Source organism: Octopus sinensis, linkage group LG3 (genome assembly GCF_006345805.1).
Source record: "Octopus sinensis linkage group LG3, ASM634580v1, whole genome shotgun sequence".
NCBI classification, from domain to species: Eukaryota; Metazoa; Mollusca; class Cephalopoda; order Octopoda; family Octopodidae; genus Octopus; species Octopus sinensis.
The window spans coordinates 60,193,391-60,203,702 of NC_042999.1; positions in this window are offsets into that span (position 1 = coordinate 60,193,391).

The window sequence follows — 10,312 nt, forward strand, 5'->3', positions numbered from 1 at the left end:
CAATACAATTCTGGTTAGACCAATTTCCGGAAGAAATACCAAAAAGGATCAGTAAGGAATTCATTACTAAATCAATTGAATTCATCCTACACAATAACCACTTCATGTTTGACAATACATTTTACCGTCAAAAATCCGGATTGCTATGGGTACAAGGGCAGCACCAGTCATTGCGAACTTAACAATGGGATACATGGAAATAATCATTTACCAGGAATCTCTATCAATCTTTGGAAACTCCCTCTCTCAATACATAAAAGAGAATTGGAAACGATTCCTAGACGATTGTTTCTTCTCTGGAATGAAAACATAGATAAACTCCTAAAATTAAAAACCTATTGAACAGCATAAACCCAAATATACAGTTCACAATGGAATACAACCAAAAGGAGCTCCCGTTCTTGGATATACTAATTAAAAAAATTAACCTTAAAATAGAAACAGACATTTTTTACAAAGCCACAGACGCCAAACAATACCTTCTTTTTAATTCATGCCACCCAAGACACACTAAAACAAACATCCCCTTCAACCTTGCAAGAAGGATATGCACAATAGTGTCAGAACAAAATACCAGGAACTTTAGACTGCAAGAACTCAAAAACACCCTAATTGACAGACATTACCCAGCTCAACTCATAGAGGATGGGATCAGACGTGCAACAGAAATCAACATAGAAACTTTAAGAAAATTTCAACAACAACACACACCTTCCCCGAAAATACTACCTTACATATCTACATACAACCCCAGAAACAAAGAAGCCTTCACCATCATCACCCAGAATTTACCAATACTTCATAAAAACCCCAAATTAAAGGAAATTCTAAACATACACCAAATCATTAAAAGCTACAAACAGCCTAAATCACTTAAAAAGATTCTCACAAAGGCAAAATTGTCTTCTAAAATTACGGATGCAAAAGTAAAAAAATGTGGTAGATCGAACTGTGCAACATGTCCTAACCTATTGGAAGGATCAGAATTCTTCTTTAAAGGGGACAGAAATTAAGATCAAATCTAACTTTACTTGTGCCTCTGAAAACATAATTTATGTTATTAAATGCTCGGGCTGCCACCAAGACTACGTGGGCCCACGGGACTATTACTCAGGCGCAGATGCACACTGCATCGACAACAGATTGCATTCCAGATTATAGAATGATACCTTTTAGTGAGCACATTGAGAAATGCGCAAAGCAACTACTACTGCCACAATTTTAATCTTCCCATTTTACCAATGTGCTTTCGGATCATCAACACAAATGAGACTGAACAAGGAAACATTCTTCATTGAAAAGTACAAACCCAGACTCAACCATCCGAACATACTGACACAGAGAAATTAACAAGGAAAAGGGAAAAAAAATTTTTAAGCGATTATCTCCCCCTACACCGGAAAAATCACTCACTACCTCCCCTTATTTAGAAATCTCCTGGAAATAAAAACAACGATAATTCCATGCAATATAAACATAACGTCACAAGAAATTTGAAAAGCTACACGCGAAACCGTAATTTCTTTAAATTTTTTTAATTATGTCATTTTAAGGAAAGGGAAAAAAACTTTTTCCAATATTCTCCAGACATTTTGACACAAATATATATATTTTTTAACATTTAAGCCTTCTGTCGTTTTTTCACACTTTACTATTTTCTTATATATTCACCCACGTGCTTTACCAAACAAACTTTCTTATCTATATATACATATATATACTTTATTTAAAAGCAGCAGAAAATTCACTGTGTTTTGTGATAGGATTTTATTTTGAATTCCAAGAATAATGCACCCCATGAGTTTCTCTACTGTTTTCGTCTGTCGAACCTTCCTGACAAGACAAGCGTCACTCCGAAGCTATAGAAAATGATATTTAGCCACGATTCCCCGCACTGTGATCGAATCCAGCATATCATGCTCTTGAAGCCAACTTCATAACACTTTTCCCATTCAGAAATACTGTACCCCACTACACACACACACACAAACACACCACACACCCACGTATCTGTATGTATATGTAATTCAATATTTTAATGAAGGGAAGAAATTTCGAGCCTTTCAGTATCTGACAGTAGTCACCCTGATGGCACAGTTGGAGTTGATCAAGTTTTGGCTTGCATCCTAACGGCAACAAGGCACAGTTCTTCCTTTACAAATCTCATGATAGCTTTTACCATGGTTTCGTTGGTGGGAAATATGCAAAAGGTCGCCAAACAAAACCCACCTTGCTTACTTCAGTTGGTTTGCAATGAGTCAGCCATCATTGGCTACTGCTCTACCCGTCAGTATAGAAACAGTTGTTTCCGAAACAAATGTTCAAAATGCTTTCTTTCTTATTGGGTTTACAAACTAGATTCACATTCGCTAGGCGGCTAACCTCTATAATAACAGTACATATATGATTTCATGCATCTCCGTACGTATGCATGTATATATGTTTGTATCTATTCATGTATGCATGCATATTATATATATATATATATACACTACATATGTAGAAAGTCGGTGTGTGTTTGTGGCGTTGTTATCTAACTCCTTCTTCATAATTTTATTGATTTTGATGAAACTTGGCACATGAGTAGAACTTATGTCTGGAAACCTCATGACATGCTTAGATTGTTGAAAATATCGGTAATACGCCCCCTGGAAGGGATCTTTATATCTACCCCATATAACTAATTCGTTTTTTTAAACACCCATGGGAAATAGCCCATAGCCCCTGCATAATATATTTTTTTTAAAAACAGACATGAGAAATAATACATAGCACCTACACTTTATTTGAATTCTTAATATCGGGTAATTAATTTCATGTCATTACATAACCGACTTCACAATTTGGGTATTCATAATTTATTGAAAATTCCTAAAAAACAAAATCCTGTGTAAGACAGTTCGGTATTCTCAATAAATGCACAAAAACCGTTTTAAGGGCTACATACTTTGCATTGTTGTTACTGGATAAGCGAAACAATTATGAGAACAGAACCAAGGGATAAGCCCCACTTTCCCGGGAATTACCGGGTACATCATCTAGTATATATATATATATATATATATATATATATATATATATATATATATAAGAGAGAGAGAGAGAGAGAGAGGTGAGTTAAGTTAGAGATTATACCAACAGTCTAATGTATACACATATCCAATGAATAAACTGAAGTTTATCTCCATTTAAGGAAAACAGAAAATGGAGGTAAGATTGATAAATAATAATTGATTTACACCAATTATCATTTATTAATTAATTACAAAAAGACAAAATCTCATGTTACAGATGTTTCCGTTAGCCCCATTCCCAGGCTTAACCACCACAATAATAATAATAGTTATCATTGTAAGTAATTAATTATACCAATTTGAATAGCGGAGTTTCATCAGAGCGGAAAGGTAAAGAAAAATATATATATAAAAATAAAGGACAAGGAGAAAGCGAGAAAAAGACGATATGTCAATTCATGTTACATGTTGTCCCTCTGGGAAACTTTCGACCGACTAGAATTTAGTAATAGAATTGGGATAATTAATAATACTTAGTGGTACATTCCGATATATGGAGGAAGGCTACTGCCGTCAAGGGTTAAATATTTAATAGCTCTACGAGCAATTTGGTTAGGTCATAAAATAGAAATAAAAAGTAAAAAGTAGAATTGAAAATACCTGCAGTTATAGAACTAAATAATCATTTATTATTTATCATTGATTACCCGTGTATTTTACCATGTGAACAGCGTACCTGAAACAACCCTAGATCAGGAGTAGGAATGGTCTGGATGTTAAGAGGATACTATTGGTCTGTTAATTTCAAAAACAAAAGGACTGACATTAAAAAAAACCGTTAATCGATGGAGCGGAAATGGGTTAACAATGAATATTTGTTGTAAGGAGAATTAGGTCGCTTATATCCATGCACATTGGAAGTGTGTATTGTAATAGAGGGACATTTACGAGTATTTGTGGTTAAGGGGAAGCAATAATTGATTTATCAAGTAATATCTAAGCTTACGTATGTATTTCCCGAGCGGTTAAGAATGTTTAGCCAGTGTTATTTGTGTATTCTATTAAATTACGTAGCATTAAATTACTCGTTTCAGCCATGCGGCTGCTTTCATGCTGAAGCACCACCGTGGTCTTTCTGATTCCCTCAGACTGGGCTGTTTCATAACACCACTCCTATATTTGTCTTCGCCCCAGCTGTTGGCCCATTTGGTGTATAAATGAGTTTGATTCCACTGCCCACGACTGCCCCTCATGTCGGGCTCTTGTGTCATCCAGTTTTGTGGAGACGAGGATGTCTAGTTCCTTTTTGAAGACATCTACGTCCACCTTATGCAGATTTCTTAATTTTTGTGGCAGAGATTTGAAGAGCTGTGAGCTTTTGAACCCTAGACTATTGCAGTACCTGGTCCCGAATTTCGATAGAATGGATGATACCTTTGGTACAATACCATGGCGACAGTTCTGACATTGGTATAACACTCAATGCCGAAATTCGGTACTAGACCCTCTAGAGTTTTCCGTATGTAGATTGTTGCAACTCTCACACATTCTCAGTTTTCTCAGCCTATCCTTGTAGCTCATCCACTGCACTGTTTTAATCATTTTAATATCGTAGCTTTGGACTGCCTCAAGCTCCGCTGTTAGTTTTGCACTATGTCGTAATCATAACTGGGATCAGTAGTTCAGGCGGCTGAGAAGAAAGGTTCTCCACAGGGTCAACGTAGTTTCTTGGTCTCTTGTGTTGAAGGACATCAATATCCACCCTGCTTGTTGTCTGCAGTTTGCTGCCATCTTGCTAATGTACATATAAAATGATGCATCATTGCACATACTGATCCCCAAATCATTCACTGCCTTTAGATCTGGGAGTGTAGTGCCTTTGGGTCATGTATTTGCAGGCTGTAGTACATTCCTGAGTTGATAGTGCAGTACTTGAAATTTTCAAGCATTAAACTTCATGTTGTTTATTTCGGCTCACTTGTATATCAGTCCACTGATATATGTATACATAGATACATACATATATTATATATTTATATATATTAATATATTTTATATATATATATATATATATATATATATATATATATATATATTATATGTATGTATGTATATGTATATGTCATATAATATGTGGAAATCCACACCGACATCTGAAACCGGAGTTTGATCATGGTACTGAATAATTGTCACATATTACATTTACACATAAATTCCTCTATTTACATAATATGAGGACTCTTTCATTCTTTGTTGTCTTACCATTTCTATCCATATATATATATAATATATATATATATTATATATATATATAATATAGCTATATATAATATATATATATATATTATTTATATATATATATATAATATTTATATATATAGATATATACATACATACATACATACATTACATACATACATACATACATACATACATACAACATACAGACATATATATTACACACACATATATATATATATATATATATATATATATAATCAATAGTATATATATATAATATATATACTTTATTTTAAGCAGCAGAAAATTCACAAAATCTGTTACTCTGAGTTTCTCGTTGCCGTTCATCAGACAGTTTTTGCTAGAATGGAACATATATATTAATTCAATCTATACTCTTACAAACGCTACACCTTTAAAAAGAAATGGACTTGTTGATTGGCCCTTTAGAAAAAACGGTCAATCTTCGAGCGATAAACAAAAAGGTCAAAAATATATGTATATATATATAAAAAAACTTATAAAAATTATAAAAATTATAAAATCCGAGGAAAAAACCGAGGAAAAAACCTATTGCCGTTAATGAAGACTACAAATTAATGCATAGAAATTAAACCTGTTATAAATACTGCAATACATATTTATATTAAAATCCACATATATATATCAACATACACAAAAGGATGCGCGTAAACGCCATACATACATATACAGACGTATGAATATGAATCTAAATTATACACATAAAAGCATGTGTACATATATTCACGCAAACCGTCTCGCACGCAAGCTAAAATTCATCTATGTAGCAATTCTCATATACTGAGCAAGGAGGGGGAACGAAAGAAAGGGAAAGAGAGAAAAAGGAACGAAAAGGGGTGGGGGGGAAACTTTGTAGCGATGTTATTGGCATCTATAGAGGCCAGTATACATACACAAGTTGAATTGATACATATACATACCGTCGTGTGTATGCGTGCTTAAGCACAAGCATACTTTCACTTACACATACACAGATACGTATGCTTACAAATACATATGCTTTGCTATACACAAACTTATATAAACATTCTAAATTTGACAACATTGCTTTTTTTTAAAAAAACATTGCTTTTAAAAAATGGGTGCATTAATAAAAATATATACGAAAGACATATAAAATAAAATATAACATCCTATTTGGGTCATTTATAAATAATCAAGGTAATATAAATAAGCAAGGTAATCCTATGCAATACAATAACATGAAACACAAGTTTGTAGGTTTTCCTAATATATATGTAGAAACAATAAGACTTTGCTATAGATCCGTCGTAGCGCTTAAGAGTCAAAATCAAAATCAAAAATCAAAATACAAAATATATACTCTATCCATATGGTATATTTATATTCGACATTTTAAATTTAGCCGCGTGCCTACATAAGTTCATTAACTCACTTCTTTGATTCAAAGAATTATTGTCTTTGAAATAATATGTGCATTTTTTCTAATAAGCAAAGCTTGCACTTGAAATTATATTTGTAAGCTCCATGCCTGTATGGTGCCGCCCTGTCAGAATGCTCCATGTCACGTTGAAAGGTGGGCTTCCTTTTCTTTTAGTTCCCAGACATATTTTGCTAGGCTGGTTTTCTTCCTATTCTCTGGGTATTTAAAAGAATTCTTATGAGAATAAAATCTTGTTTTAAATGAATTTTCTGAAGCCCCTGTGTATGTCTTGTATTCCGATGAGCCTTCCACTTGCACCTTGGCTCTATAAACTACTCCTTTCACTAGACATTTCCCTTCTAACGGACAGGAGCTTTCGTTTTTGGAATTACATTTCTTAATGGGCTCGGCACCATGTCTAATCTCAATTAGCTTCCTATATTGGCTAATGTAAGAGGCGAAATTTTCTGCAACAAGAATAGCTAACCTTCAGGGTTCTTCTATTAAATATTCTGTAGAATTTATGACCCTGCTTAAAATGCTTAGAGACTAATCTCAAAAATTCCTTACCTATATTAGTCTTTACGGCCAAATTGAAAGCCGGGTGAACCACAAAACTTCCTGGTCCTAGTTCTTCGTGCAGCATTATTATTAGCATTAGCTGGTTGAACTGGATCTTCTCCGAGAATCCACTATTCTTTAATGCGCTATCGTAATAAGGTGCAGCATTATGGAATGCTGCCTCGTCCGAAGAAATTGAAGATATTCTTCTACCTACATTGCTGACTAAGTTGCTAAGGATAAACTGGTGGATGGTTCGAATCTTTGCTAATATACGATAGCTTTTTCATTGGGCTTACGGAAAGGTTTAAATCTATCCGATCTTACATTAAAATTTACGTCTAAAAAATCTACACTATTCAGGTTAGTATCTATCGTAATCCGTAAGCCCATCCTTTGAAAGAAAGCTATAAGGTCCTTCCTAAGTCTATCTGATTCATGGCCGTTTAGATTATGCGTGGCTATAAGGCCGTCATCCCTATATAGACCTGCATCTATAAATGGGAATTCTATTTTTAGATTATGGAGAATAAAGGCTCCTATGAGCATACATAATAGGTAAGGAATTTTTGAGATTAGTCTCTAAGCATTTTAAGCAGGGTCATAAATTCTACAGAATATTTAATAGAAGAACCCTGAAGGTTAGCTATTCTTGTTGCAGAAATTTCGCCTCTTACATTAGCCAACATAATAGGAAGCTAATTGAGATTAGACATGGTGCCGAGCCCATTAAGAAATGTAATTTCAAAAACGAAAGCTCCTGTCCGTTAGAAGGGAATGTCTAGTGAAAGGAGTAGTTTTATAGAGCCAAGTGCAAGTGGAAGGCTCATCGGAATACAAGACATACACAGGGGCTTCAGAAAATTCATTTAAACAAGATTTTATTCTCATAAGAATTCTTTTAAATACCAGAGAATAGGAAGAAAACCAGCCTAGCAAAATATGTCTGGGAACTAAAAGAAAAGGAAGCCCCACCTTTCAACGTGACATGGAGCATTCTGGACAGGGCGGCACCATACAGGCATGGAGCTTACAAATATTTCAAGTGCAAGCTTGCTTATTAGAAAAAATGCACATATTATTCAAAGACAATAATTCTTGAATCAAAGAAGTGAGTTAATGAACTTATGTAGGCACGCGGCTAAATTTAAAATGTCGAGAATAAATATACCATATGGATAGAGTATATATTTTGTATTTGATTTTGATTTGATTTTGACTCTTAAGCGCTACGACGGATCTATAGCAAAGTCTTATTGTTTCTACATATATATTAGGAAAACCTACAAACTTTGTTTTCATGTTTATGTATTGCATAGGATTACCTTGATTATTATATTACCTTGATTTTTATAAATGACCCAAAATAGGATGTTATATTTTATTTTATATGTCTTTCGTATATATTTTATTAATGCACCATTTTTTTTAAAAGCAATGTTTTTTAAAAAAAGCAATGTTGTCAAATTAGAATGTTTATATAAGTTTGTGTATAGCAAAGCATATGTATTTGTAAGCATGCGTATCTGTGTATGTGTAAGTGAAAGTATGCTTGTGCTTAAGCACGCATACACACGACGGTATGTATATGTATCAATTCAACTTGTGTATGTATACTGGCCTCTATAGATGCCAATAACATCGCTACAAGTTTCCCCCCCACCCCTCTTTCGTTCCTTTTTCTCTCTTTCCCTTTCTTTCGTTCCCCCTCCTTGCTCAGTATATGAGAATTGCTACATAGATGAATTTTAGCTTGCGTGCGAGACGGTTTGCGTGAATATATGTACACATGCTTTTATGTGTATAATTTAGATTCATATTCATACGTCTGTATATGTATGTATGGCGTTTACGCGCATCCTTTGTGTATGTTGATATATATATGTGGATTTTAATATAAATATGTATTGCAGTATTTATACAGGTTTAATTTCTATGCATTAATTTGTACTGTCTTCATTAACGGCAATAGGTTTTTTCCTCGGTTTTTTCCTCGGATTTTATAATTTTATATTTTTATAAGTTTTTATATATATATACATATATTTTTGACCTTTTGTTTATCGCTCGAAGATTGACCGTTTTTCTAAAGGGCCAATCAAACAAGTCCATTTCTTTTTAAAGGTGTAGCGTTTGTAAGAGTATAGATTGAATTAATATATATGTTCCATTCTAGCAAAAACTGTCTGATGAACGGCAACGAGAAACTCAGAGTAACAGATTTTGTTGAATTTTCTGCTGCTTAAAATAAAGCATATTACTCTACCACTGGTATTTGAGTACTCTTTTTCCACCTTGTTTCACACATTTATGTGTTTACTCCGGTCTAACCCGCTCCTTGTAAAAGTTTGAGCGACTCTGCACAAGTAGGAAGAACAAACAGCTGAAAAAGATGGAACTTTACCCGCTGGATTTTTCTCAGAAAAATATACCTATCCCTGCACGGAAACAATATATCAAAGGTCTTATAGAGAAAACGGAAGAGTTTATTAGAAGACTGAGATGGAAAGCCTTCTTCTTTGATAATAAACAGAAAATAGAAGGTAACAAATATGGATTTAAATCTCCCAGAAACCCGCCACCGATTCCGGAATTAGAAGCCTTCGAGAAAGACCTTTTCGAGATTATTAGGAAAATTAAATTCCGCAAATTTACCAACCAATTGCAAAAAAACATGAGAGAAAAAATTAAGGAGATTAACGACTCGAATAAGATCTTCGTTAATTCTGACAAGACAAGGAACTTATATGCACTTGATAAGGACGTTTATAAACGCCTGATTTCGAATAGTGTCACGGACACATACAAAAAAGACACACGAATATATACAAAGAGGTGAACTTAGAAGCAAGAGGAATAGCTAACGATCTTAAGATTAGCGATAGGATTGAATACCTTTCACCACGACCAGCTTTTATTACTCTGAAAGACCATAAAGACAATTTTAGTAGAAACCCCAAATGTAGATTGATAAATCCGGCTAAAACTGAGATAGGAATTATTAGCAAAAATATTTTGGACCGTATTTTAGTTAAGTTAGATAGTGAAGTAGACTTGAGAATTTGGAAGA